Source organism: Phyllobates terribilis, unplaced genomic scaffold (genome assembly GCF_046119375.1).
Source record: "Phyllobates terribilis strain yellow unplaced genomic scaffold, ASM4611937v1 Scaffold_2__4_contigs__length_985480577, whole genome shotgun sequence".
NCBI lineage: Eukaryota > Metazoa > Chordata > Amphibia > Anura > Dendrobatidae > Phyllobates > Phyllobates terribilis.
Genome location: NW_027362762.1, coordinates 463,921,706 through 463,949,146, shown reverse-complemented (window position 1 = coordinate 463,949,146; position 27,441 = coordinate 463,921,706). Strand labels below are relative to the sequence as shown.

At 39.9% G+C, this 27,441-nt stretch overlaps 1 protein-coding gene and 1 long non-coding RNA gene across 4 annotated transcripts in view; both read right to left on the bottom strand.

The window, feature by feature from the left end:
- Nucleotides 1-27,441, bottom strand: part of ADGRB2 (adhesion G protein-coupled receptor B2) — a 726,627-nt gene that overhangs the window by 652,927 nt on the left and 46,259 nt on the right. The gene's annotated exons all lie outside the window — the stretch shown is intronic.
- On the bottom strand, nt 15,625-16,452 carry LOC141252821 (uncharacterized). The gene is made up of 4 exons (XR_012314120.1): nt 16,221-16,452; nt 16,025-16,145; nt 15,857-15,951; nt 15,625-15,757 (listed from the first exon to the last, which is right to left on the bottom strand). It is a non-coding gene; the product is annotated as an uncharacterized lncRNA (long non-coding RNA).

Below are 27,441 nucleotides of genomic sequence, written 5' to 3'. Positions count from 1 at the left end.
GGTATGTGTGCAGCTGTGGTAGTATAACCCCCAACGGGAGGGGTATAGCCTCAGGGGGTCAGATGTAGAGGATGGTGGTTGTGAAGGTGCAGGATGATCAAGCAAGAAGACTCAGAGTCGGGCTGTGCAGTTCAGGGGTTTTTACTTACGGGTGTTCTTATGGTCACTCTGGCCTGAAGCGACCACCCGAGCCGTGCTGCGTCCACCAGGTCCTGGACTCGGCCAACCCCCAAGCAATTCTGGAGCGTGGTCCTGAGCTCCTTTCTGACTGTCCTTTCTACTGGCCGTTCCCACCAGGGATCCACTTATGTCCGGCTCCCTCGGGTCTCTTGTTGGTCAAGCCTCCTCTGGGCTCCCTGACCCTATGCTTGGTATGCCTTTCTAGTGGATTTGGTGAGGGTCGTGGCAGATCCTGCCCACGACCTCCGGTTCCTGGCTAAGGTGTGCTTTTCTCTCTGCCAGCTTAGGATCCGGTACCCTGAGTGCCAACCCTTCACCCTGCTGTTTGTATTCTGGGGTCTTGGGGTTCCTTCTTCTTCTCTCTGGGTCCTTCTGACTCCTCTCTCTCTCTCAGACTTGGCCTTGGAGCTGGGCCCAGCCGGAACCACAACTCCCTGTCAGCCCTTCTGGCTGAGCTTCTCTGCTCTGCTCCTCAGGCTAAACTCTGACAGACTGACTCTGATCTAAGATGGTGCCCACCTTATATACTCCCTCTATGTGTGAGCTCAGGTGACCAGCACCCAATGAGCTCCTAGCCTTACCCAAACTGCTCCCCCTATCTGCCCCTACACTACTGGGATGTTCCACCCCCCTCCCACTCCAGCCAGGGACAGACGCTGTCGTACCTGCACATATACTGGTGGGAGTACCGTTGATCTGTCCCCCGGAAATGGGATGTATGTAGTGCATGCAGCCTACTGAGCTCAGTTCCACACTCCATCCTTACCCGGGAGTGGAATACCACACCTCTGGCTTGAGGTGTAATACCCCTGTAGCAGCCGAGTCCTCAGGGTGCTACAACTACATAGATAGCTGTGGTCAGCACAGAGTGACTCGGGCGTTGACTTGTAGAGCTGCAGCTCCTAGGCAGGCTAGAAGGAGTTAAATCTTTGCAGGACTAAGCTTGTTGATTGTCTGTGGTCACATGCTGCGGGAGAACCAGTCATGTCTGCTCTTTCCCTATTTAAGCTGGCTCCATTGTTCAGGTAATGGCAACAATAGTTCTCTATCCTGGTCTGGAGAGGTGGACACGCCATGGCTATTACTGATTATTTCTAAAGTTGTTGCGAACGGTGTTTGGTTAACCCTTTCCTTTTCCCCTATTTTTATATTACTTTGTTGCCTCTCAGGCTGTACACTTTATATTCTTGTTTATTTCCCTGAGAGAGTGTTGAGTGATTGTGCTTCCCTATACACTGCACAGACTAGTGCTACTTAGGAGCATAGGAATGAAAGAGGCCCAGGCATCTCCACCTTCAGGGGTAATGCTGGGACAGGGATAGCCAAGGACCCCTAGCCTGAGGGTCAGCATAGGTGCACATCGGCTATCCCACAGTCACCCTGTGACAGGCATGCCCTGTTCTGGTGCACCAAGGAGCAGATCGTGTTGACACCAGGTACCAAAGAAGGACATATCATTGGTGCAACCTAAGCGGGCGCACAGGGGCCTAATAGGTAAGGGGGCCCATTCCCATCTTCAAAGCAGGTGTAATTGTGCATTATCATGGGCTATTGGGCTGCCAAGGGCCCATATACTACTCTTGCACAGGGCTCTCTCCTGACTGTGTCCGCCAGTGCCAGGTACTATCTAGTTAATAGATATAGGAACTTTGAATATACTGCATCAGAGCATATTGCTTTATAGGCATCAAACAAAGCTGTTAGACGCATGCCACTTAGAGACTATTTTGGAGCCTTTATGTGTTAAACATTCAAGTTTTTAATGTATTTTTCGATTTGGATACAGAAAATGTCATGTTTGGAATACAAGAGTTTGTTTTATTAAATGTAGAATTTTTAGAAACGTAATTAGAAGTTAATATATTGTATATTATCGGTGGATATAAAGTTGGTATAAATGTATTTTCTTTAGTTAATAATAGGTAATAGAATGTTTTTACCTGTTTAAACGGATCTTTTTTTTTTTTTTTTAGAAAATGGACTATATAGCATTAACTCCTGTTTTTATTCTAGATTTGGAAATACCCATTTTTCCTTCTAATCCCCCCTCCTTAATAAAATTTGCTGTTGTCCTTCTTTACCTTCCCCTGCCTATCTCTCCCATTACAATAAATAATATGTCTTAAGTATAGTAAAATATTAAGAGAAGATACTTAAAAGATAGAAGTGATAAGCCACATGCACAGTTTGTTATTGTTGTTAAAAAAAATTGTTTTTGCTTTTTCTTTTCTTGGAAAAATAAATAAAAATCTATTGAAAAAAATAGAAAATATCATGTTATAGCTCAAGATGAAGATAAAATAAGTATGACAAGATGAGAGTAGAAGAAAACTAAGTAATGCAAAAAAGCTGGATAATATTATAGTTAGAGATAGGTTAATTTATCTTTCTGAGATTGCACTATTTGTGAATAATAATTAAATTCAAAGCCAAAATATCATGAATCATACAGGTTGTTTTGGGTGACTTCAAAATAGGTTGTCATGTATTTGTTTCCTATTTTCAGGCACTATCGAATAGTCACTTTTTCCTGAGTTAGTGGATGAAAACTGCACACAAAGAGAAGTATTTTCTCTCCTGTCTCTCTGTAGGACACATCCAAAATCAGCAGAAGCATGGGGGACATTATCCAGCAATACTGAGCAATGTAGCTATGAATTTAGCTCTGGGGAGACACAGTAAAGCACTAACTAGAACTAGCAGCACCATATTTTTCTCTTGCATCTCCCTTCGCCTCTCTATGGACTTCAATAGGCATCTGTAATGTGATCCCTCAGGGAACTGAAAATCAATCTTTTCCAAAGTCGGTCAGTTTTTTTTCTGAGTGAATGATGAGTTCAAAAAGCAGATGGGAGGATGCTATGTTCATTTCATTTATTGATTTTACTCATTTATATAGCGCCATTAATTCTACAGTACTTTACGGATATTATCATCACTGTCCCCATTGGAGCTCACAAGTTAGATTCCCTATCAGTATGTCTTTGGAGAGTGGGAGGAAACAGGAGAACCCGGAGGAAACCCATGCAAACACAGGGAGAACATTCAAACTCCTTGCAGATGTTATTCCAGGTGGGATTTGTACCCAGGACCCCAGCGCTGCAAGGCTACACTGCTAACCACTGAGCCGCCCTGTTGCCTATACTCAGTAAAACAGAAACATTGTATTTAAATCCCATTATTATCCTCAAAACATTATTTTACTATTTTAGTTTTTGATTTGTACAACTATACTCAAAAATAATGCAGGCAGCATGTACAAATTGGTAATTCATAAATAAAGACAATATTATACAGGTCACGATTGAACTGCTCAGCCCCTAACTACAAAGTATAACGGGATAACTTCCAAGTGTTTGCTAAGCTGTTGAGAAATATTTATACTTAAAAAGGGCATTTCACCGACTGTCAGGCAATTGTAATCCTGTATTTATGTACTTATGTATGTGATGCCTTCCATCTCCTGGAAGTCTGTATCTCTGGCACATAACAAAATCTCATTTAAGTGATTTAGGAGTGTGGGTACTGGAAGAAATGTGACTAGATAGTTTCATATGAGAACATATATATCACTTCATCCCACCCATCACCTTAGGCAAAAAAAGATGCTCTTTCACAAGACAAGCCATTTTGACAGGTCAATGTGAGCACAGAGGCGTAAACGCTAAAAAATACTGTGTATGAATAGTCTAGAAGTCCAGGTCTAGCAAGAGTCATCAAATTCTTATCCTAATACCAGGTAGGAAAACATTCAAAAATACATATTCATTCTGAAGTAGAGTTTTAAAGTAAGTCCACCTGCTTCACCAAGTCAATTTAATAATATATGCTGTTTGTATTGTTATTTCTGGTGGCAGATCCTTTTTAATAACCTGTGGGCCAGTTCAATATATCACATGTATTTACTTTAAGATATAACATAATAGAATAAATATTATAAGCACATCTTTATTAAAGTGAAGAGAACGTCTGATGCTCACCTGGTAAACAAGCGCTCATGAATTAACCAACAGCTAACCATGACATTGAGTGGAGAAGTAACTACTTTCCGAGATTGACACTGTCATTGCATTGTAGACTTTGTGATGCAAATTGTCAATGTTTTTAGTAAGATCACAAAAACAACTTTAAAGAAGTTGTCCACTACTTGGTCAACTCCTTCTCAAACCCCTCGCTTGGCCCAGATAAAATAATAAAGCCTATACTCACCTCTCATGTTGGCGCCATTCTCACGGGCTGCCATGCTGTTGTTGTGACACCAATCAGTGCTGGTGTCACTGTCGCCGCCTCCTGTCGAATTGAACATGAAGAGGAAGTCAGAGATCAGCTGCAGCCCGGACTTCCTCTTCATGTTCGATTTGTCCGAAGACGGAGACAGTGACACCAGCGCTGATAGGGCGCCGGTGTCACGTGTCACAACAGCAGCACGGGAGCCCCGAGACCGCGAGTGCCGACACTATGGAAATGGCGCTGGCATGGGAAGTGAGTATAGGCTTGTTTATTCTATCAGGGCCAAACATTTTGATCAAGTAGGGGTTGTCCAAGAAGTGGACAACCCCTTTAATAAGCGCAGTAAATGAATACTTGGTGATATGTTATATTTACCACTGTGAGTCCATCATTGTTTGCTTATAAGAAGGACATCCATGGAAAATGTATCTGTACAGATGGACAAATTGACAGAAATAGATTATTATGAGCACAAAAGCAAACTTTTACTGCAGCCCTTCCTCCCTCTTAATATTCCACGACAATTTGGTAATATTTTTTAAACCCTTTAATTATCTGTAGATTGGTGGGGAGCCAGCCTCTGAGACTCCCACCCATTGCTGAAAAGACCACTGAGAAGTGCACCAGTCTTAATGAGGGGAGTGCCGGAATAAGATGCCCGAATTCATTAATGAATTTGTCACATCTTCTCAGTGGCATGCACCTCGCCAGTAATGTTACTCCAGTTAGAGACTCGAGTAACATTTCTGGCATAAGAAATGCTGACACTTTACATGTATTTACTGAGTGGGCATAGCCATTCCGCATCCTGGCTCCTTCCATTTTGGCAGAGCTGTCCAAAAGTGGAGTGAAAATATCATAAGTTGTACAATTTTGTAACTTTTTAAAGTGTTTTATATCAGTTTTCTGGCATAAACACTTTGATGAGTCAGGGACTAGGTCTCTGCTGTGTGCTTCTGCCTTCCGAGATGCGCAATTTTCGGCAATCTTTTGAGCATTCACTGGGGGTTTGAACAGTTTAAAAGTTTAGCAATTATTTAAACATAACACCTCAGCTTTAGCTATCAACACACCAGCCTCTGTTCCCACCGGTAAACCGATCTCCTTCTCCTCACACGTTGCTCAATATGGACATGCCCTGCAGCACCACTCATTACCCTGCAGCAGCCCCTGTCCACAGTCTGGTATTTATAAGCTTTTATATTTGTTGCATGCCTTGGCTTAGTAAGAGCTCAGACATAGAGCTTACTGACAATGAGCTCAGAGGGCAGCCAGGAGCAGTGCCTGTGCATAGACCGAAACTGCAATGCTGGAGGTTGGAGTGCTGCTAGCTCCCCTTGTAAGTACAGATGCAGCAAAGCTTCTACCTTACTGAAAGGAGCCAGCTGCTTCTATGCAGGCCCTCGCACCCCCCCATCTCAGTCACATTCCTTGTGACAGTAATTGTTAAACTCCTGGACAGACAATTTTTTAACATATGAAAAGCGGTCTCTGATATAGTCAAGGGAATTTATACCTTAGAGACAGTGATGGGACTAATGGGGATGGGGGACAGTAGGTTCTTCTACTGAGAGGTAAGAGCCTTTGAAATACACTTTTCTTTAACCAGTTCAGGACTCGGTCATTTTTCCCTGTTCCTGACCAGGTGCAATTTTGTTTATTTTTTGTGCATGTGCTTTTAACATCTCTGAAAAAAATTCTCGTTCAAATATTCCAATCATTTTTGTCTCTTTTTTTGTGATAAATGAGGCTTAATTTTTATGTAATTTTATAATATTTTTTTTTTGCTGTTACCTGGGGAAAATGTAAAAAAAAAAGCTAGGAAATAGGTGTTTACTTTTCACATTTTTTCTATTTCATTGTTGTCTTTTCCGTAGAAATTATTTTAATACTTTGGACATACTTTTTATACTTTTCGACAGGCGCTATAAACAGCAATTCAAACAGGTGATCTTATTTTTTTCTTGCTTTTTTTATTTATTTTTTTCATTTATTTTACATAATGTGCTTCCCATTAGATCTTAAAAGACCTTTGGGGGGGCATTTGAACATATTAAGATGTTATTTTTATTGCTGATTTACCCTGCAAGCGGGGAGAGTATAATAGCCCCAGTTACAGGGACAATTCAGCCTCCTGGCTCCAAAGCTGCCCTGACTGGGTCTCCTAGGAGCCGGAAGCTCCTGATCTCTCCCTACATGTGATTTCTGGGTCTGAAGGAGGAAGCACCATCAGTTCTTGTTTACACTTGTGTACACAGTAATCAGGAAGGTAAACACGCTAATAAATCATGTCTGCCTTCTCTGTGGGTAGTCTGGACAATCTCCTGCAAGATGCTCACTCTGCATTGACATTTTAGAACCTCAGTGCAGAGTAAAGAGTGGGCAATTCAGAAGTAGTTAAATGAACTGCAATGTTATGAAGATGAGGAGGTAAAGGATATGGATCAATGGTCATTGAATGGGAGTGGAGTAAAAAACAAATGCTAAGCCTTTCTGTTTTGGGTAATAAAACCTAGCAAAATAATAAGGACCTTGGTTGTAGAGATTTCCGCAAATGTAAAGCATGTGCATAGATTTCTGTCAGCCTGATTTAAATGCATTGAGCAATCACAGAGTCTTTTTTTAGCCACAGACTTCCTGCCTTATACATCTATCAAAAGGAAAAATTCAAAAGTGCCGCATCTGATAAATATACCGAGTCCATAAAGGACCCTCTTACTTCAGTATTTTACTTTGATAAATCTGCGCTTAAAATAACTTCTTTTCACTTGGCTGGAGAGCCCCTTTAAGCTTCTCATATAGTCTTTTACTTGTAGTCTCTTGACGTGGGAATACAGGAGCGAGCTTCTGATAGCTAGGATGTTGTTTATTTTCCCGAATGCCGGCGTGAGCACTAAGTCTGTGTTCTCTGGACCTGTTCAAGTAAATCAAATAAACAGCTAAATTCCCACATAAGTTTTTTTCCTTCTGCCTCGTTTCACAGACTTGATTCTTAAACTCCATTTGCTCTTTATTTTTTCACGTCTAGTGTTGCCAAAGCAGTTGTAAGTCTCTCTGTGGCTATTCTTTTCTCATGCTGACATTTAGTATGCCCCTCACTACTTGGCCTATTATATATGTTATCATTTGTCACGTCAGTACATTTTTTTTATTATATTTGTTTCAGCTTAAGTAGCCATTATGTATTTTCCCATATGATCAATGGAGGCAATTTGTAATGAAAAGCCAAATGTGACATCCTCCATATTATGTGGTTATGTTACTTTAAAGTTTGGCATTAAAACATTGCATGTTTTGCCTGAAATAAATCACATTGGTGATGACACTATTATAATGATGCTGATAGAAAACATCTGTCGCAGCGAGTGATGACAAGTGGTACTGCAAGTGACAAAGATAACTTGAAAGTAAAATGATGTTTGATAGAAGCAGCCCCTCGAAATGGAATGCTATGAAGATGAGCTTCACAGACTAAAGACAGTAATTTACAATAATATACAATAAAGCCTACAAATGAATTGAAATACATGTAACAAAATATGCAAACTACACTATCATTCATTTCTATGTGATACACAAATGTCTGCTTAACTTGGTCTTTTAGGATGAATAATCTTCTCTATTATTTAAAATCACCTTTCCTTCTCCTACCTGATCCATTTTCCTTCCTGATGATATTCGACAATTCTGTAAGAAAACTGCTTGTTGCTTTGTTCGAAATGAACAAGACTGTGAGAAAGCCATTAAGGTCACACGCAACATCAAGATCACTCTATAATTTGCTCAATCTGAGCAGCCATCTTCTATTATTTGCAGGTTTTTGACCCATTTCCTCGTAATATTTACACCACATTTTTCGGCAATGGTCATATTTGACTGGAGATGCGTTTAATACATCGGCTAAAAGACATCTAGTAGTGATCGGATGGGAATTATTTGCACACTTATTAAAATTGTCATTAATAACTGCTCATTTGTGTATTACGCTTTCGGTAACGGCGCAGCATACTGCACAATTGTATGTCTTGCAGTCATACTTTCCTTTTTAGAAAAGATTACCATGCAGATCATTTTGTGGAGAGGCCTTTTGGCAATTTCCTAATTTTCTACTGCATTTTCAATCAAGCCTGTTAAATGGGATTTTGGTCTTGTATTGTATGTGGTTGGTTGCTCACATTTTCTGCGTGCTGAACAGAAGGTTTACATGACTTTTCTGCTTTGTAGAATTTTCTATGAGGTCTGTTAGAGGATAAGATGCCAAATCACATTTATTGCTAATATATGGTTTACACAGATTATTAATGTACCAGTCAGTGCAGAATTTTACCTAGTGTTTGCCCAGATATCTGTGCACAAAAGGATCTTGCATGTATAAATCACATTCAATCTTCAAATATGTCCAAAAAGTAGAGATGAGAGAATATTCGAGTGGAATTGAATTCTACTCGAATGTTACAAAATTCGCATTCACCAAAATGCCTCTTTTTTTGTAATTCGCTTCTGTGCGGATACAGCAGAATACCTTACTGCTCACCTTTCTGTCCCCTCCACTCTGCACCGTGCCCGGTCCGTCCAGCCGCATGTTCTTACCAAGCACTGCATCCCCGGGCCTTTTCATATTAGACCAGGACTTTCAGCTCTGATGAAGTCCGGGATATTTCAGCTTGTAAAGTGGCAGTGCATCTCAAGACTTTATGGCATCGTTACTTTACGCAGAAAAGTCCCAGGCCTCATCCCGATAGATCAAGACTTCTGGATCTTTCAGGGATTTAACACTCGGCGGTGGTGATAACAAGATGCACCGATAACTGGATGGTGGATGGTGAGGACTGTAAGGGCCGGAAAGGTGTGAGGTAAGTGAGTATAAGTATTTCTTTTTATTTTCTACATCTCACTTTTATTATTTGGGATGTGGAGAGCATAATAAGGGACATTCAATTCACAGTGCATAACTTCACTGCAAATCGAATTTCCCAGGAAAATCCACAAAACTTGGCAAATTAGAATTTTGTCAGATTTGCTCAGCTCTTCAAAAAAGTAATTAATAATATTGTCATTTTTTAACTATTTTAAAAAAAATTGATTTTCATGTCATTCAACTAAATTCCGATTTGTGAGTGTAAAGTGCTGCTTTTGCAATTTTATACAGCAAATCAAATGACAACTGTACAGTTATTGTCAGAGAAATTGAAATATCTATATTTGTATTTATTGACTAATAAATCATTGAATAAAACTCGCGCTCAAATCCAAAATAAAAAAACAGAAACATGGAAACCAGGAGGATAATATATTAGCCCTCCCTCGATAAACTGGTGTATAACTCCAGCATCTCATGTCATCTTAAAGTACAAATTCATCTTAAATATTTATGTACCAAAATGTAGTTTACTGTGGTCAGACCACGATCACACAGCAAGAAGAGTGGGAATGTTTCAATGGCTAAGAGAATGGCTGCTGGGCTCTCATTTTCAATTCTTCTGAGGGGTCAACACGAAACTTTCATTTGCCCCTAGCCTCAACATAATGCATGATGTTAAGCAAACAAGAAAAAAGTATACATCTAATGGATGCCTAGATAGATGCCGTCTGTTATCACCCTTCCACCCCTAAGAGCCCATGCTAAAAAATACTTATATTTAACATGCACTCTTTTACTGGATGGCGCAAGATTGGACCGAATTGATATCATGACAAATGTTACTCATTTCAAGTAGGGATGATCGTATATCCAAAGAATGAGTTTGAGAAGAAGTGCGAATCCAATGATACAGCTTTGTGTCTTTTTCACAAATTTCAGCCTTGTTATACACTTACTGCAAATAACTGTCTTACGTTTTCGGTCCTTCTAAGCTCTGAGTACACTTAATAGGCTTACAGGTAAGAAGACTAATGTTATTTCTGAGAAATGTCAGCAAGTATGTTTTTTTTGTCAAATATTCAGCTACAATTCAGAATCAGGAATGTGTCACTGAAAATATTACTACATCATGTTCATAAAAGTATGCAAACAAAATAAAAGCCTAACGTGCCTAAAAAGAGAAAATAGTTCATTTGCAACTGAATTTAAGCCTTGAAATTGCTATTTGTCTCCAGAAAATAGTGCCAAATGCAAAATTTGTTTGTGAAAAAAGACCTGAACCATACAGTAAAATGGGTAATTCAGTTGAATTACTGTGTATGGGTTTGTTCACACACTGTATTTTTGCTACATTTTCTAGCACGTTTTTGCTGCAAAAACAATGCAGTGTTTTACAATACCAGAAAAGTGAATACAATTTCTGAAATCTCGTGCACATGTTGCTTGAAGGGGTATTCCCACCAACAAGGATAATTTTAATTAACATTTTAATCAGTAGATCTTGGAATAATAATAAGTTCCAAAATTGGATGTGTTAAAAAAATGTTCCTGTGCTGAGATAATCTTATAAATGTGCCCCTGCTGTGTACTGTGTAATGGCCGTGTCTTACCGTGCAGGAACATGGTCTGATCATACCACAGCTCCTGAGCAGAGGGGGAGGCAAAAGAGAGTATACAGCAGGGCTGTGGAGTCAGTAAGCCAAACCTCCGACTCCTCAATTTCCATGACACCAACTCCACGACTCCCTCATACACGGCTCATGTTTAAGTGATAAATTTACTGTAGCACAGATTCATCTCAGCTAAAAGTCTAGACCCTCAGATCAGGAATAGGACAGACATTTATAGGACATTTCATAACTTTCCCAAATTCTTATGAAAAAAATATTCCCCACAAACTGCATTGAACTACTGTACCCAATTTATTATATATTTTAGGAGTCGGAGTTGGTCCATTTTATACAGACTCTGACTCCAGCAAAATGGGCTCCGACTCCGACTCCATGACTCCGACTCCACAGCCCTGTATACAGACAGGACAGCACGGGATCACAGCTGATTCTTTTTGTGAGGTAAAACATTTGCCTGATTTTTTTAAAACCTGTTTTATATGAAAGAAAGAATCAGCTGTGATCCCCTGCTGTAATGTCTGTATACTCTTTTGCTTCCTCCCCCTGCCCAGGAGCTGTGGTATGATCAGACCATGTTCCTGTAGGGTCAGACACAGCCATTACACAGTACACAGCAGGGGCACATTTATAAGATTATCTCAGCACAGGAACATTTTTTTTTAACACACCCAATTGTAGAAGTTATTATTATTCCAATATCTACTCTTTAAAATGTTGATTGAAATTAACTTTGTTTGTGGGAAAACCCCTTTAATTCTCTCTTGCAGATTTGAAAGAAGGTCAAATCAGCACCATGTCAATTCTTTCAGTGTTTTTCACCCTTTCAAATAAATGGGAAAAAAAAACAAGTAAAGTCACTAACGCGCATATTTTACGCAGAGTTTTTCCTGCCAACATTCTGTTTTTTTGCTGCAGAAAGATCTGTTGCAAATACTTCACAAGTGCATATACCCTATAGCGAAATGCAACCATCACTTATTATTTGTGGAAATAAGGTCAGGGTCACGCCAGCGCTGAAATAGAATTAAATGGCACACAAATCCCATCAATGATTCTAAGTAATATTTTATGATTTCTAAAATACCCAGCACTCCTTGAACAATACTCTTTTTTTGGACTACTAACGTGTGCTTTTAGCTACGCCCTTAATCATACCAATACAAAACATGGCTTTTAGGGACCAAAAGTTCAATAAAAAACATTTCATTCAAGGTCACAAGATAAATATTCTTGAATTCATGCTTTTATCACTGGAAGTGGATAACCCTGCATATTTGTATCAATGATGAGCTAGCTCTTTAGTATTGTATTAAATTATACCATTTTATCACTAGCATGATTGTCATCTAAACAATGTTCTACAAGTGCAGAACTAATGTCTATCACTGCAGAATAACTAATAAAGGACACAAGGTGAAGCCATATATTGGGAATATTCATATAAAGATCATGGCCCATTTCTAGCATTCTCCAGCCCATTCTGTTTCTCTGGCGGCACACAACCCTGCACTAGTATTCAGTGCACATACCAGAATAATGTCAAGGCACAATTAAGCTTTGGAGCTCTTCTTGCTGGCTTCCTCTTCAAATAGGACAACAGAACATAGCAGCCCCCCTGCAATCACCAAAGCTCTTCATTTGCGAACACCAGGACCTTGTACTGAATGGAAACTTCCTGTTTGTGAACTTCATTATGTAGAATAAAGTGTTCTCATACACCAGCTATTAATCATATCCTCCATTTAACAATATATTTGAACTAGCTAAAAAATAGTACATGATTTCAAAATGAGGTTCAACTAGATAGACTGACCACTTTTCGTTGTTATGCTGAAATATAAATATGGACAAGAGATGAGCAAACTAATCTAAGGTGAATTTCACAAATATTTTGGATTTGCCAGAATCCAATTTTTGGGGTGAGTTGCTTTGCTCAAGATTGGTGAAATGGTGGCCTTTTGATGGCTACTAAAAAACTAGGAAGGGGTAACAAAATATCTATATTTCTATTATTCCCCTATGCTCTGCCCTTATCTGTCACTCCATCCGGTCCAGTTTTTTTCTTCAGTCATCCCATTGCTCCCTCCAATCCGGGCTTCTGTTCAGACATTCTGTTGCTTCCTCTTGAGTGTTAGAATAGAAGACCTGACAGGAGGGAGCAACAGGTTGCCCGAAGAGAAGGCTGAACTGGGGGGCAGTGACAGCCGAAATCTGGAGAAAGAATACTATTCATTTAAAAAAATATATTATCCTATGTTTATAGTGCATTAGAGTGTAGACAGATGCAAACTGAATTTTCCAACCTAATTCGAGTGAATCTGCTGAATTCAAATGTAGGCAGATTTATTCACTATATTTTGGGCTAGAAATATTTTTTGCAATTGGAGTTGATGGAATTTTTTCCACTTTCTATGACCTATTTGTTTCCCTGTTCATTGCTGGCTGCAGAATGAAATAAAAATGGAATCTGTCAGCAGGATTTTCAAAATCAAGTCTGGTAGTGCCTTTACATGGCCAGTCCGTTCCTCCATTACTGAGAAATCAGCGTTTGAATGGATATGAAAATGAGGCTGTAGTTCTGAAGCCTCTGTCACTCCAGCTCTATTCCTTAACCAGTGCCAGTCCCTCCTGCTTGACCTGGCTCCCTAGCCTGAAGTCACACAGCATAGAGGCTGTCAGTTAAGCAGAAGGAGATGGCGCTGGGTGTGGAATAGAACTGGAGTGACAGAGGCTTCAGATCTACCATAACCATGTGCATATCAATTGAAAGGCTGATTTCTCAGTAATGGAGGACTGGACTGACCATGCAAATTGGACTTGAATTTGAAAGAGCTACATGTGCATATAAATAGTGTGGGGTGTGAAATCCTGCTGACAAATTTTTCTTTAAAAGACTTCTGTCAGCACAGAATGACTGTTCAAACCAAATACAGGTGCTTGGTGCAGACTTGGTGTGGCCACATTTTTAACCCCTTCATGACATATGACGTAGATTTAATCAGCTGTCATGTGCCTTAAACAGCTCCGCCCGCGGCTGTTAACCAGTTAAATCCCGCTGTCAGAAATTTAACACCTGCCAGCTGGAAGCGTGTCATTCCAGCCGCCAATCGGCGCCCCTGTCACGTGATGGCGGAGATGGGTTGTCAGAACAGTCGGGGATTTGTAGAAGACCCTCATGCCTGTCATTACGATACTCCTGTGAATGCCGGCTCGTTGCCGCAGTTAATGGGAGATCGTGATTCTACTAAAGCACTGCTATGTATAAGGGGTCTATTAAATAATGTAAAAAGTGAAAAAAAAAAGTTTTTAAAAATATGAAAAAAATTAAAAAAAAACCCACAAAAGTTCAAATCACCCCCTTTTGGCCCACTGAAAATAAAACAATAAAAAAAATACACATATTTTTTTTGGTACCCACAACATTGCAATAAAATGCAATAAGAAGCAATCAAAACATCATATCTACCCAAAAATGTTACCAATAAAAACTTCAGCTCAGGGGTAAAAAACTAAGCCATCAGACAGCCCCATATCCCGAAAATGGAAACACTTCGGGTCTCAGAAAATGGCGACAAACGCAAAAACGTTTTTTCCTACAAATTTCGGAATTTTTTCACCACATAAATAAAAAATAAAATATACATGTTTGGCATCTGCGTACACTGACCTGGTGAATCACATTGCCAGGTCAGTTTTATCATATAGTAAGCATGGTAAATAAAAAAAAACGGAAAACAATTGTGGAATTGCACTTTTTTGCAATTTCACAGCAGTTGTAATTTCTTTCCTGTTTTCCAGTACAGTATGTGGTGAAATCAAGGGTGCCAATCAAAAGTACAACTCGTCCCGGAAAAAAAAAGCCACCATACAGCCATATTGACAGAAATGTAAAAAAGTTATGGCTCTTGGAAGAAGGGGAGGAAAAAGGAAAACAAAAAAAGAAACGGAAAATGGCCAGGGGGTGAAGGGGTTAAGTGTATTTAGTGTTTTCCCTCTATCTCCCCCTCCCACTGCCCTCTTCTGTGATTAAAGTCTCAGATTTTATAGAGCCAGAAAAGGGCAGAAATAAAGGAAAACAAGTAGGTGCACTGAATAGTTTGGCCACACCAAGGGTGCACCGAGCACCTGTACTTGGTTTGAACAGTCATTCCGCGCTGACAAACTCCATTTATCTAAGACCATGTCAGTAAGTTTGCTCTGATAGGGAATTTGTAACAAATACAGTTACAAACTATGTGTCAAAACTAGCTGACTGATGGATACCATATTGAACACTATTACAGTATACAAAGAGGAAGCTGATATTTACCACATCTGTTCACGATAAAACAGTCATGGTGAAGCCATTTTTCATTATAGCAATCTTTTATATTTTCTGATAATTTAGTTATTATGCGCCCAACGAGGTGTATTACTCTGACAGGTATGGGTGAAGGGAACAACGCTTGCTAGATACTTTTGCCTTAGCTGCAGTGTATTCCAATTCAAGATTGTTTTTTTTAGTAATATATTGTACTTGGTGTTAGTATTGGAGGCGCTATTTGGCTACTTACTATCAAAGGCAGCGAATTTTTAGGACAGGAACCACTAAGTGTCCATAGTGGATGTACTAAATAAAATAACCTATGGTTTAAAATTCGCGCTAATGGTAGTAAAAGAAGGATTCGGGAGAAGGAATGACTAAAAAGTATTTTTATTGATACAGGTATTTAAAAACAAAAAAGGGGCTAAAATAGACGATATAAGAGATTGATAAAAATTAATAAATAAATAAATATGGTTCTGAGTTAAAGGATAAAACGGCTTTCCATGGAGTCTTGAGGTAGTCGATGCTTGAGTAGCACAAAGGGTGGACCTGGTAAAAGAGAAACCGTGTTACGGTATGGTAATATGGTGTGGTATCGCTGTACTTAGAGTATCGGTTCTTGATGGGTTTGGTATTTGTGTGGGTTACCTGTTATGATTAGTCTGTGTATCCTTGTGGTAACCCTGAGGCTCTTTAGACGGTGGACTCTAGTGTCAGTGGGAGGCTTCACATATTCTAGATACCTGGGGTGCAAGAGAAGTACATTAGAACTTGAGAGTAAATGGCTAGACGTTATTACTGGAAGTTGTATTTTACCTGCTGTTATTGTGACGATCGGTGGGCAACAAGGACAGAGGCGTGCGGTATTTGTATTTCTTGGACCGTGATCCGCAGGGAGCCACCTATAGTGGTGGACTAGTCCGGGATGGATATGGTCCTAGGATCGTAGTAGATGTTGGTTTGGTATTGTAGGCACTTGGTTCTCAGGGGGTACGACAAAATTAGGACTTACCCTAAGGTAGATGAGTTCTATTTGAAGTAGTCGTTGTTGTCCTTATAAGGGATGCAACAGGTGGGTCTGGTTTGTCCCTGTCCTTGTGAGAAAGGTGCAGCAAGGTGCTTCTGGTGGTACTGACGATGTGGCGTCTATGTTGTACCCCTTATCCTGTTTGGGAAATTAATGGAGGGTTAGTGTTGAAGGTATAGTGGGATTGGTCTGCAATTATTATGTTATATACCTTATTACATGTATTGCAGACATAGGAGGACAGGTGCGTCGAGTATTCCGGTGGTACGGAGGGTGCAGCAGGAGGCTCTGGATGAATTATGCAGCAATGGTTCTATGGTAGGAGGCTCTGATCCTGGATACCAATTGGGTGCAGTAGGAGGTTCTGACTGGGGGATCAGACGGTCATGCAGTAGTCAGAAGGTGCTGTCACGATGTAGCAGAAGGCTGTGGTAGCAGGATAAATACAGGGCAGACCGTGTGGTCTGTGGGTCTGCCTAGGATACAATACTGAAAGTTAGGGTATCTGCTCCTGTCAGTTATGTGTGATAGCAGGCGGTGGGGGCCGAGGCCCGAGGTTACTTACAGTCTGCAGTCCCGCGATTGTCAGCAAGTGATAGAGCCCGGGGCGAGAGCGGAGTCCCGGCCGGTGACCGCCGCAGCCCGCTTGCTTCCGGGTAGGCAGAGCGGGAGAGAGAGAGAGGTGGGAGAGAGGGAGGAGGCGCGCTTTCGTTGAAAGTGCGCGAGAGGGGCAGAGTGACGCGCTGTCACGTGGTAAGCAGCGTGCACTCAGTACGGAGGCCTGAGGGGGCCTGCTCAGCTGGGTCAAAGATTTTCCAATGCGTTTCGACAGCTGCGGCTTGCTAGATACTTTTGCCTTAGCTGCAGTGTATTCCAATTCAAGATTGTTTTTTTTAGTAATATATTGTACTTGTTACATTTCAATAAACACTTGAAATAAATGTGCCCGGGTATATTATATTTGGGCAAAGATAAAGTTAGATGCTTATATTCAAACCTTTTTTCTGCAATGTGACAGCTGGAAATAAAGTGATTGTTAGGGGCAGTCCCTCTGTGTTGGCTTTTTTCTTTTACTATTCTCATACATGGGGGCATTAATATTTTTATAGACTGAAAAAGGCAGCTGAGAGAAGGGTATCAATAACACATTTGAGAACTAAGCCCACCAAGGCCCAGGATTAGGCTGCCATGTATAGCTTGATGTCTGTGACAAGAAACTGTTTCTGGGAGCTTGTTCTGGGCACAATCTCCTCTTTGGCTGCTCAGGTCTCTCCCCAAAGCTCATCATTATAGTTTTGTACAGTTTCATGCTGCAAATAACGACATATTGCATTTTCCTCAATGCTATTATTATTCTCCTCGGAAAGACAGCGTGATTTCCTGTGATCTTCAACACAGAGTACACCTTAGCTGCTCAGTACAGCATCTTGCCCAGCAGTATCATGCGTTCCCTTGGATCTCTTTCATCTGCTCTAGAGAGAGGTCTCCGTTCACTGTACACATAGTCCCAAGCCTTGTTTTATGTGCCAGTACCCCCTGCCGAGGACACATTCTCAGCTATGCAACTGTATGTCAATGTAGATCCGCTCGGCAGACGTCAACCTTGCAGAACAGGCCTCAGCGTGACAAATGTCAGAGCACAGGATATCTTTCAGAGTCAATCATAGTGAAACAGTTTCTTCTGTGCAGTCAAAAAAAAAAATATTTGAGTGCAAGCAGACACATTTTTTACTTGCCCGATACTCTATTCTATTATTGAAGAGCATAGAAAAAAGGGGGAAATTTATTATTGGATTTAGCAAAAAATTGGCCAAAAAATTGACTTTGAGATTTTGGAAAAAGGGGTATGGATCGGCAAACTTGCTATATTTTAGGCCCCAAATAGCTCTAAATTAAAGCCCAAATAGACTCCGGCCAATAAAATGGATGGATTTTGATTTTCTGGTGCCTGAGAAGCTAAAGATGCGTGCGCCTCTAAATAAATTATCTGCATGTTCGTCCAATGGGAGAATTCAATTCTGGCCTTGATAAATTCCCCAAAATGTTTTAGCTTGGAACTAAATGGAATGTTTAAGAAAAAGATGGAGTCCCACCATAACATCTTACCTATTTTTTCACCCATATGACAAAAGAAAAAAACAGTTTGGAAAGCTAAAGTAGATGCATAACTTGATAAGAGCTCAGCAGAAATGTGGTGCTTTGAGTTTCCTGCTTGCTACTAAAATTTGGATTATAATGCTACTTGCAGACTTGAAGCAGGGCAGGATCAACTATTTATCTGGCCGAAGCCAGCAAAAAAACCTCCCACAATATCCTTCTATCTATCTATTACAGAAGGGCAAATCTTTTGAAATTTGAATTTACAGAGTTTACCAAATTTTTCAAGAAAATTAGACTAGCAGTGAATCAATTTGTCATGAATAGCAAGTACTTCAATTGCCCTAAAAAGATGTGTATAACACTTCGATGTCTCCTAGGACTGTACCAACTCATTTTAAGCTCCTTAATGCAACCACAGCCTTAGAATATCAAAGAGAACTCAATAAATATGGCAATGGGTAAACAGTTGGTGACTGATCTACACTGCAGTGCTGTCATACACAATCTGTAATGTTTATTCAATGTTTTATGGCGTTGTCTCCTTATCTCTATTGCTAAGCTTTGAGCTGTGACGTGATCGCACTATCCAGATTCACCCTAAAGTGGCTGCTTCATTCCCTGCTTGTGTGCAGACTATGCTAATGCCTCTTATCTAACTAGAAAACTACAAAAAATGGGGAAAGCACTCAAAAGTCACATGATGAAAAAAACGGATATTCTGGTGCTTGGGTTGATTAAAATTTGTTTTTACATCTGACTTTCGAGTGCTGCCCCCATTTTTTGGTGATAACCTTGGGGGCTTTGCACTCATCTTTGCATGGAAAATTGCAGCTTTTATTTCTCTGTCTATCTATCTGCCTTACTCATACTTTCTTTTATATAAACCATGATATGGTATACTTGCTTTGCAATCCTCATCCACTTTGCACAGATAAACTATTGTTAAGCATTTGATAAAATATTTTAAGGTGACAGATGAGCTAATGGCTGTCTGCACATGTAGACTAATGGTATCTCTGGTACAGCAGAGACTAACTTAATGACCCTATTTAAACGAGTCAATAATAATGCGCGGGAAATAAAATACTTTACTCCCTATTTTATGGATACAAGTAAACCGAAATTGTATGGCATAATCTAGTGAACATCAACAGTAAGTTATAACAGTTACGGTAGTTGCCTACAAAAATACTAAGACCACAGAACATAGTTCTAAATCATATTGCAGTACGTGGAGACATTTGAAACAGAATAATAAAACATTTCTGAATCATCCACTAAAATTATTATAGTTAAATTTAGAGATTAATTGCAAATTTTTGTAAAAGTAGTGCACATGTAAACAAAATTGTAGGTACCCTTCTGTGAGTAAAAACTAAAATAGTCACTGAAATAACCTGAAACCGACACAAGTCATTTTCAATTTCAATTTACTGAATATCAAGTAATGAATATCTGACATTGCTTTTGAACTGTGGTTCAACAGAAAAATGTAAAAAAACAAACTAATGAAAATGGCCGGGACACAAGTGATGGTGCCACTAGAAAACATTAAAATTAATTTGAACATAGTGACATGTTACACTAAGGTGTGTCCTGGTATTAGTATCACAGAGGTCTACAAATTTGTAATCAGTCAGTCTGCCTATTCAAAGGGTGAAAAGTAGTCACTGTGCTGTTTGGTATCATGGTGTGTACCACACTGAATATGGTCCAAAAAAACAACAAGAGATTTGTATCAGGAGACTGGAAAGAAAATTATAGGTAAATATGTTAAAAGGTAAGGTCTATAAGACAATCTCCAAACAGATTAATGTTCCTGTTAGAAACAGTTACACATATTATTCAGAAGTTTAAGGTCTATGGCATTGTAGCCAACCTCCCTGGACATGGCCACAAGAGGAAAATTGATTATAAATTGAAGAGGTGGATAATACCAATAGTAACCAAAGAGCCCAGAACAATTCCAAAGAGATTATAGGTGAACGCCAAGGTTAAGGTGCATCATTATCAGATGGCACCATCCGACTCTGTCTTGGCCAAAGTGGACTTCATGAAAGACAATAAGGAAGAAACCACTGTTGAAAGCAAATCATAAAAAGTGAGACTAGAATTTGCCTAAATTGACAAGCCACTGGGAAAATGTCCTTTGGAGAGGTGAGAAAATACTCAAGTTTTTTGGCAAATCACATCAGTATTATGTTCAAAAATGAAGCATACAAGAAAAAACATTGAACCTACTGTGCAACATGGAGGAGGCTCGGTTATGTTTTGGGATTGCTTTGATGCAATTGTCACAGGGTGTCTTGAATCTTTGCAGGGTACAATGAAATCTCAAGACTATCAAGGTATTCTTGAGTCAAATGTGCTGCCCAGTGTCAGAAAGCTTGGTCCGAGTCTCAGATCATGGGTCCTCCAACAGGATAATGACCCAAACCATACAGCTAAAAACATCCAAGAATGGCTAAGGGCAAATGATTGGACTTTTCTGAAGTGGCCTTTTATAAGCCTGATTTAAATCCTATTGAACATCTATGGAAGGAGCTGGAAATGCAGTCTGGAGAAGGTACTCTTCAAACAGGACACAGCTGGAGCAGTTTATACACAAGGAGTAGCAGATACAGTATTCAGTTTACAACCTGCCCCTCATTTCACACTTTTCTCTTGTAAAACATGCTAGACGTGAGGTCTATGACTACAGGATGTTGCTGCCTTCACTTGCTCTCATGTATCTGCACAGCTTCATCCCTGTACAGATTTCTCCATCTTCAGACACATGAGAGATTTTTTCTCCCTTGTGCTGAATGACACCAATGCCGAGGTGCTTTATCCTCCTTTATTTCATGGTTGATTCCCTCTTATTTTTATACACCATTATAGTCTGGATGATTTAAATGGGTTTTCTTAGGTTTTAAAGTTATCTCCTATCTATGGCATAAGCGATAACTTTCTGATAACTAGAGGTCCAACCACTAACCCCTCCAGTGATCCTGAAAACTGAGGCTTTGAGAAGCCCAGCCTGAATGGAGCAAAGGGCGATCATGCTCACTACCTCTCCCTTCATTGTAATGGGAGTGCCAAAGAACAGCTAAGTGCCATGTTCAGTAATCTCCGGTGCTTGTATTACAAAGAATAAAGAAGTAGTGTGCATGATCAAGCTCCATTCAGCTGGGGCTCTGACCTTGGTCTCAGGATCGCTGTAATCCATGGCAGTCAGACTCCTAGCAATCGGAAAGGTAATTGGAGAGTTATCCTCTTTCCCATTATTAGGGGATAGCTTAAAACTTGACAATACCCCTTTAATCGCTTTCCCACTGATCAGTCTGCCTTTTGTGGTTCTTCTCCAAATTTCTTGTGTATTTTTATGTTGGTTAAAAATTAAACTAACTTTTTCTTCACTATTCCCTTGTACATCATGTTCACAATTTTTACTTTATTAAAACCCTGCGTTCTCTTTAACAATTTAATGCATTTTCTTACCTGCTGCTCATAGAAATGGTCAATGCATATGGCTGTCATAAAAATAGGTCATTACAGGGGCTGTAACTTCTGTTTTGCCTTTTCTTTACTTTGATGCCATTTAACTTACACATCATTTAACTTTATAGCAAGCAAAGATGCTACCGATTTTATGATAACAAGCCTTCTATTATACTGTACAAGTAATCAGCTATGATGGTTTAAGATACAGTACAAGCTCATGAAGTTGCCCTTTATGTGCTTCAGTATGCTGTGCTTAGTCTCCTTTTATAGGGATTAATCATCTTCTAAATGTGTATTTAGATTCAAATAAATGAATAAGCCTAACCATGTTAAATAGGGCAGGTGAAGGTTAAATTAAACAGATCAAGTAAGCATTTAGAGCTTGGGGTTTATTCATGATTCTAACCCAAGGTTAAATAAAATACTGCACAATAACCTTAAAGGGATTGTTCACTTGGGTGTTGAAATCAAACTGCAAAGACTAATAGTGAAATGTTATATGGTTGTCGTTTTTGAATGGGCACCATGTCCTAACAGAGTATAAAAACATAGAAGGCGTAGACAGCTCACCACAGTAGTCCGTAATTCTCTGGAGCTCGGATCAACGCCCCTGCTCAGGTGGGAAGGCAACTAAATGTAACAGACAAAGATCCAGCTACATGGGTAAAAATCCTGAAGTTTTATTGGTTCATAATAAAAATTCCACAAAACATCCATTACAGTCCAAAAGTGGAAGACGACCGACGTTTTTCTGGTGAATGTAGCACCCTTAGTCATGGTGAAGGGTGCTAGATACACCAGAAACACATCAGTGATGTTTTGCTTTTGGACTGTAATGGATGTTTTGTGGAATTTTTAATATGAATAAGTACAACTTCAGAAACTTTTATCCATGTAGCTGGATCCATCTTTATTTTGTTTACTAACAGAGAATACCTGTAGTATTACTGAGGGGAAAATGTGCAGAAAAAGGTAAATATCCCAGTTGATAACTAAATATCACGATGTGTTTTACCACCCAGACCATATCATGATCAGAAGGGAGGCTACATTTGGAAGGTAGACAGATTATCATTGCTGAAAAACCCTTTTAAGTAATCCAAATTCAATTTTGGAAGTTGACTGGACATTCATAAGAGAATTTGTCTATCTAGTTCATTGTTTTCTCTAGTCTAGTCCTCTTGAAACCAGGATAATCTCATCTGTATTGAGTTTGTATGTTTTCTCCATGGTTCTCCGTGGTTCTTTTTGGCAGACATTATAATGTGCTTAACACCTTAATGACCGGAGCATTTTCCGTTTTTGCGTTTTCGTTTTTGGCTCCACTTGTTCCCAGAGCCATAACTTTTTTTATTTTTCTGTCAATATGGCCGTGTGAGGGCTTATTTTTTGTGGGACAAGTTGTACTTTTGAACGACATTACTGGTTCTACCATATCGTGTACTGGAAAATGGGAAAAAAAATTCCAAATGCGGTGAAATTGCAAAAAAAAGTGCAATACCACAGATGTTTTTTTTACCACGTTCACTGAATGCTAAAACTGACCTGCCATTATTATTCTCTAGGTCATTACGAGTTTGTAGACACCAAGCATGTATAGGTTCTTTTTTATTTAAGTGGTGAAAAAAAAATCCAAAGTTTGTTAAAAAAAAAAAAATGGCACCATTTTCCGAGACCAGTAGGGTCTCTAATTTTCGGGATCTGGGGCCAGGTGAGGGCTTATTTTTTGTGCGCCGAGCTGACGTTTTGATTTATACCATTTGGGGTAGATCTGATGTTTTGATCACCCGTTATTGCATTTTATTGCAATGCTGCAGTGACCAAAAAAACGTAATTCTGGAGTTTAGAATTTTTTTCTCGTTACGCCGTTTACCGATCGGATTAATTATATTTCTATATTAATAGATCTGGCGATTGTCAACTCGGTGATACCAAATATGTGTATGTGGGTTTTTTTCTTTATTGTTTTATTTTGAATGGGGCGAAAGCGGGGTGATTTCAACTTTTATATTTTTTTTATATTTTTAAAAATGTTTTTTTCAAACTTTCTGCTTGCTTCAATAGTCTCCATGGGAGACTAGAAGCAGCAGTTATCTGATCCCCTCTGCTACACACAGGCGATGATCAGATCGCCTCTATGTAGCAGAAATGTTCACTTGCTATGAGCACCGACCACTGGGCTCCGCTCATAGCAATCTAGACATGACAACCACAGGGGTCTGCTGCAGACCCCGGGTTGTCATGCCAACCCATCGGTGACCCGCGATCATGTGAAGCAACTGAAGGGCGGAGTCAGTGACGCGCTTCCCGGAAGCGCGAGTTAAATGCCGCTGTCAGAGATTGACAGCGGCATTTAACTGGTTAACAGCCACGGGTGGATCACGATTCCACCCGCGGCTGTTGCGGGCACATGTCAGCTGTATAAATCAGCTGACATGTGCCCGGTTCAGTGCGGGCTCAGTACCGGAGCCCACGCTGAACCAGGGGTACCGACGTGATGCGTACTAATACGCACCACGTTGTAAAGGGGTTAAAGGGAATCTGTCAGCAGGTTTTTGCTATCCCATCTGAGAGCAACGTAATGTAGGCAAAGAGAAGCTGAATCCAATGTTGTATCACTTAGATTACTGGGTGCAGCGGTTCTGATGGAATCAGAGTTTTTGAATTTAGAATGAAGCAGAGCTGAGAAAGCTAACCCCGCCCACACCAGGCTCTCCATATACAAAGTCCATAGACAGTGAGCTGCTTAGTTGCCGGACTATTCCGGCAATGTTAATCTCTTAGTGATAAATCCTTCACAGTTAGTAAACAACAGCACACACTTTGACAAGTGACACATCCCTAAATTCTGTGTTTCAGCCTCTCCTGCTGTATTCGGATTATATAGCAAAACCCTGCTGACAGATTCCCTTTAAAGGCCCCCTGACCTGACTTGGATATCACAGTAAATGAAGGACTGAGCATACAGAATTCTTTTTTCCTTTATGCAAGAGTTAGGTCAATGCCATATGAGTCATGCATTAATGTATACCTTTCTTCCCATTGAGTTACACCTGATCATTCGGCTATGCTGTGCATTTTTTGGGGGTGAATTTGTCTGAAATACAGTAGTTTTTGTAGACCAGCTTAAACCATACTACAGGCCAGAGCAGGTGCACAGCTAATTACTATGTGTTACTATATATCCTGTATGCTATGAGATATTTAATAAATATGTAAAACCTCTAAAAGTAATGCTATATTTTACATAGCACCAAGACTTGAAATGGGAGAAATATGTTACATGTTTCAACAATGTTACAAATAACAGGAACTAAAACAATGAAGAGAATATGCCCTTCACTTTCTTCCTTTACAAAATTGTTACAAAACAACAATAAATAAATGAAATGGATGAAGTAAATGAAGTACAGACGATGAATAAATTAACATTTAGGTCTTTGGAAATGTAATTAGGTGGCTTACTCAGAATCTCAGGATTTACCATCAAATACTATGCATGTCCTCATTGGAGTGAGAAGACACAATAAAAAGAACAAGGCTGGCGAAGCAATTACCTTGTGCTGAGATGCTTGTTATCTTCCACTCAATTGCTGGTTTGGTTGTTATAAAGAAAAAAAAGACTAAACAAGTATTTATGTTAAAACATAGGCTGCATTAAGGTAAAGTAACAATATTCTGCAATGCTGCAAAAACAGAGATTTTGTGGCACTTCTTCTTTTCCTCCAAAAAAAAGAGTTAATATTCTACAAAACTATACTTATTAAATGTATCTTACCTAATTGTAACCCTAGACATTAGACCAGGCTTGAATAAATCTTAACCTGACCTGGGAGCCAGAAAAAAACACATTGTAGGACTCGAACCATACTGTCTGGTTGGAAAGCGGCACGCTCATGTCTTAATGAAAGGTGAAACTGTACATTGGTTAATGCAAAATCCTATGACACAGACGAAAACTTTAACTCCAAGACAGTCACCCAAATTACAAAAAAATAAAATAAGTGCTGGCCCTCGGTAGTAAAGTGCCCATTGTCTACTGTAATACTTACTGGTTGTGTCTTAGTAACTGGGGCCTGCTATAAAGGGAAGCTGTCACATCCCCCAATCCATCCAAACTGCCCACATAATGATTTAGAGCCATAATTCAGAAATACAATAATACCCTTCATGTACCAACTTGTTATTCCTATCTTCGCAAAAATAACTTTTACTGTCCTTACTCATATACGCAAATCATCTTTGAGTAGTCTGATGAGGCGTTTCTTTTCCAGCATAGTCCAGATTTACAGTCGCTAATCATATCCAAGGGGGCGTGATTGACTCTCTTCACACCACCCACAGCATGTCTTCAACGGCTGCAATCATATGCATCTTTGCTACTTCTTTCCTTACTGTACAGGTGAAGTGAAGCCAATGAGATTCACTACACCTTTTGTGACATCCGTGTCAGTGCCTGCCCTCTCTTTTCTGCTTTTTGCCATGTGCTTAGGCGCCTTCATTGCAGGTGACGTGGGGTGACATCGTGATAGTCTTGTGAATACACTGGGATTTGTGATATCATCCAGGTAGCGAGCTTTGTGACTGTTGTTCTAGGTTAGTAATAGCTCCTTTTCATTAGCCCTGAGCAGTGCTGTAAGTTATTTATTCTCCTGAGTTCACGTCTCCTTTGCCACTTACAAACTCGGCTTGACCTGGTTCAACCTTGATTTTTAGCCTTTGTCCTGCTTAGTTGTTTGACCTCAGCTTGTATTCTGATTACTCTTCAGCCTGACATTTTTTTCTCCTGTTCCAGTTCTACTGGTATCGATTCAGCTTACTGACTATCCCCAACTATCCACCAGCCAATAGCTACTCTGTGGATCCAACCAAGGGGCCCTTGTGTAAGTCAAGATCCCAGCGCAGGGTGTAGAAGGTGAAGGAAATCCCTGGGATCTGATAGATGGATTGGCTAGTGCTAAGCCTGACCAGGCCACACAGTGCCCCCGTGACACCTGTCCATGGAGGAAAGAAGCTGGGTAAATGCACATAATTGCAATCAATGAAGACTGGAAGTAAAGAAAGTCAATCACGCCCGGAGGGGCATGGCTACTGACTGTGAAGTGGGGCTGTTCTAGGAAAGTTACATCTCATTGAGCTTATGAAAAATAGTTTGCATAAGTAAGTCAGGGTAATAAAAGTTATTTTTGCACAGACAGGAATAACAAGAAGTTACATAAAGGGCATGATGGCTTTACTGGACTGTGGCTGTAAGAAATTATGGGGGCAGTTTGGGAGACCTGTCTGATTCACTTTAACCATCGACTGTTGCAGAGGAATGGGCTCATTACAGTTTTGTAGGGACTAGACCCAATAAGCATTACTCAGAAACACAGCTGACTGCAGTAGAAGGACAAATAACCTAAAGAGATTAACTGGAATATAAGTAGGTGTGCATGCAGCGTGTAAGCGCATGTTTTGTCTTTTTAGTGGCCAATGTGAACATGCACTTACACACTGCATGCGCACCAACTTATATTCCAGTTCATCTCTTTAAGCTTTTTGTGTCAGTTTTTTTGCACTTTGTGCAAATAAAGGTGTGGCCTGTCCTTTATTTGAGCTGGACATTACATACATGTAGTTC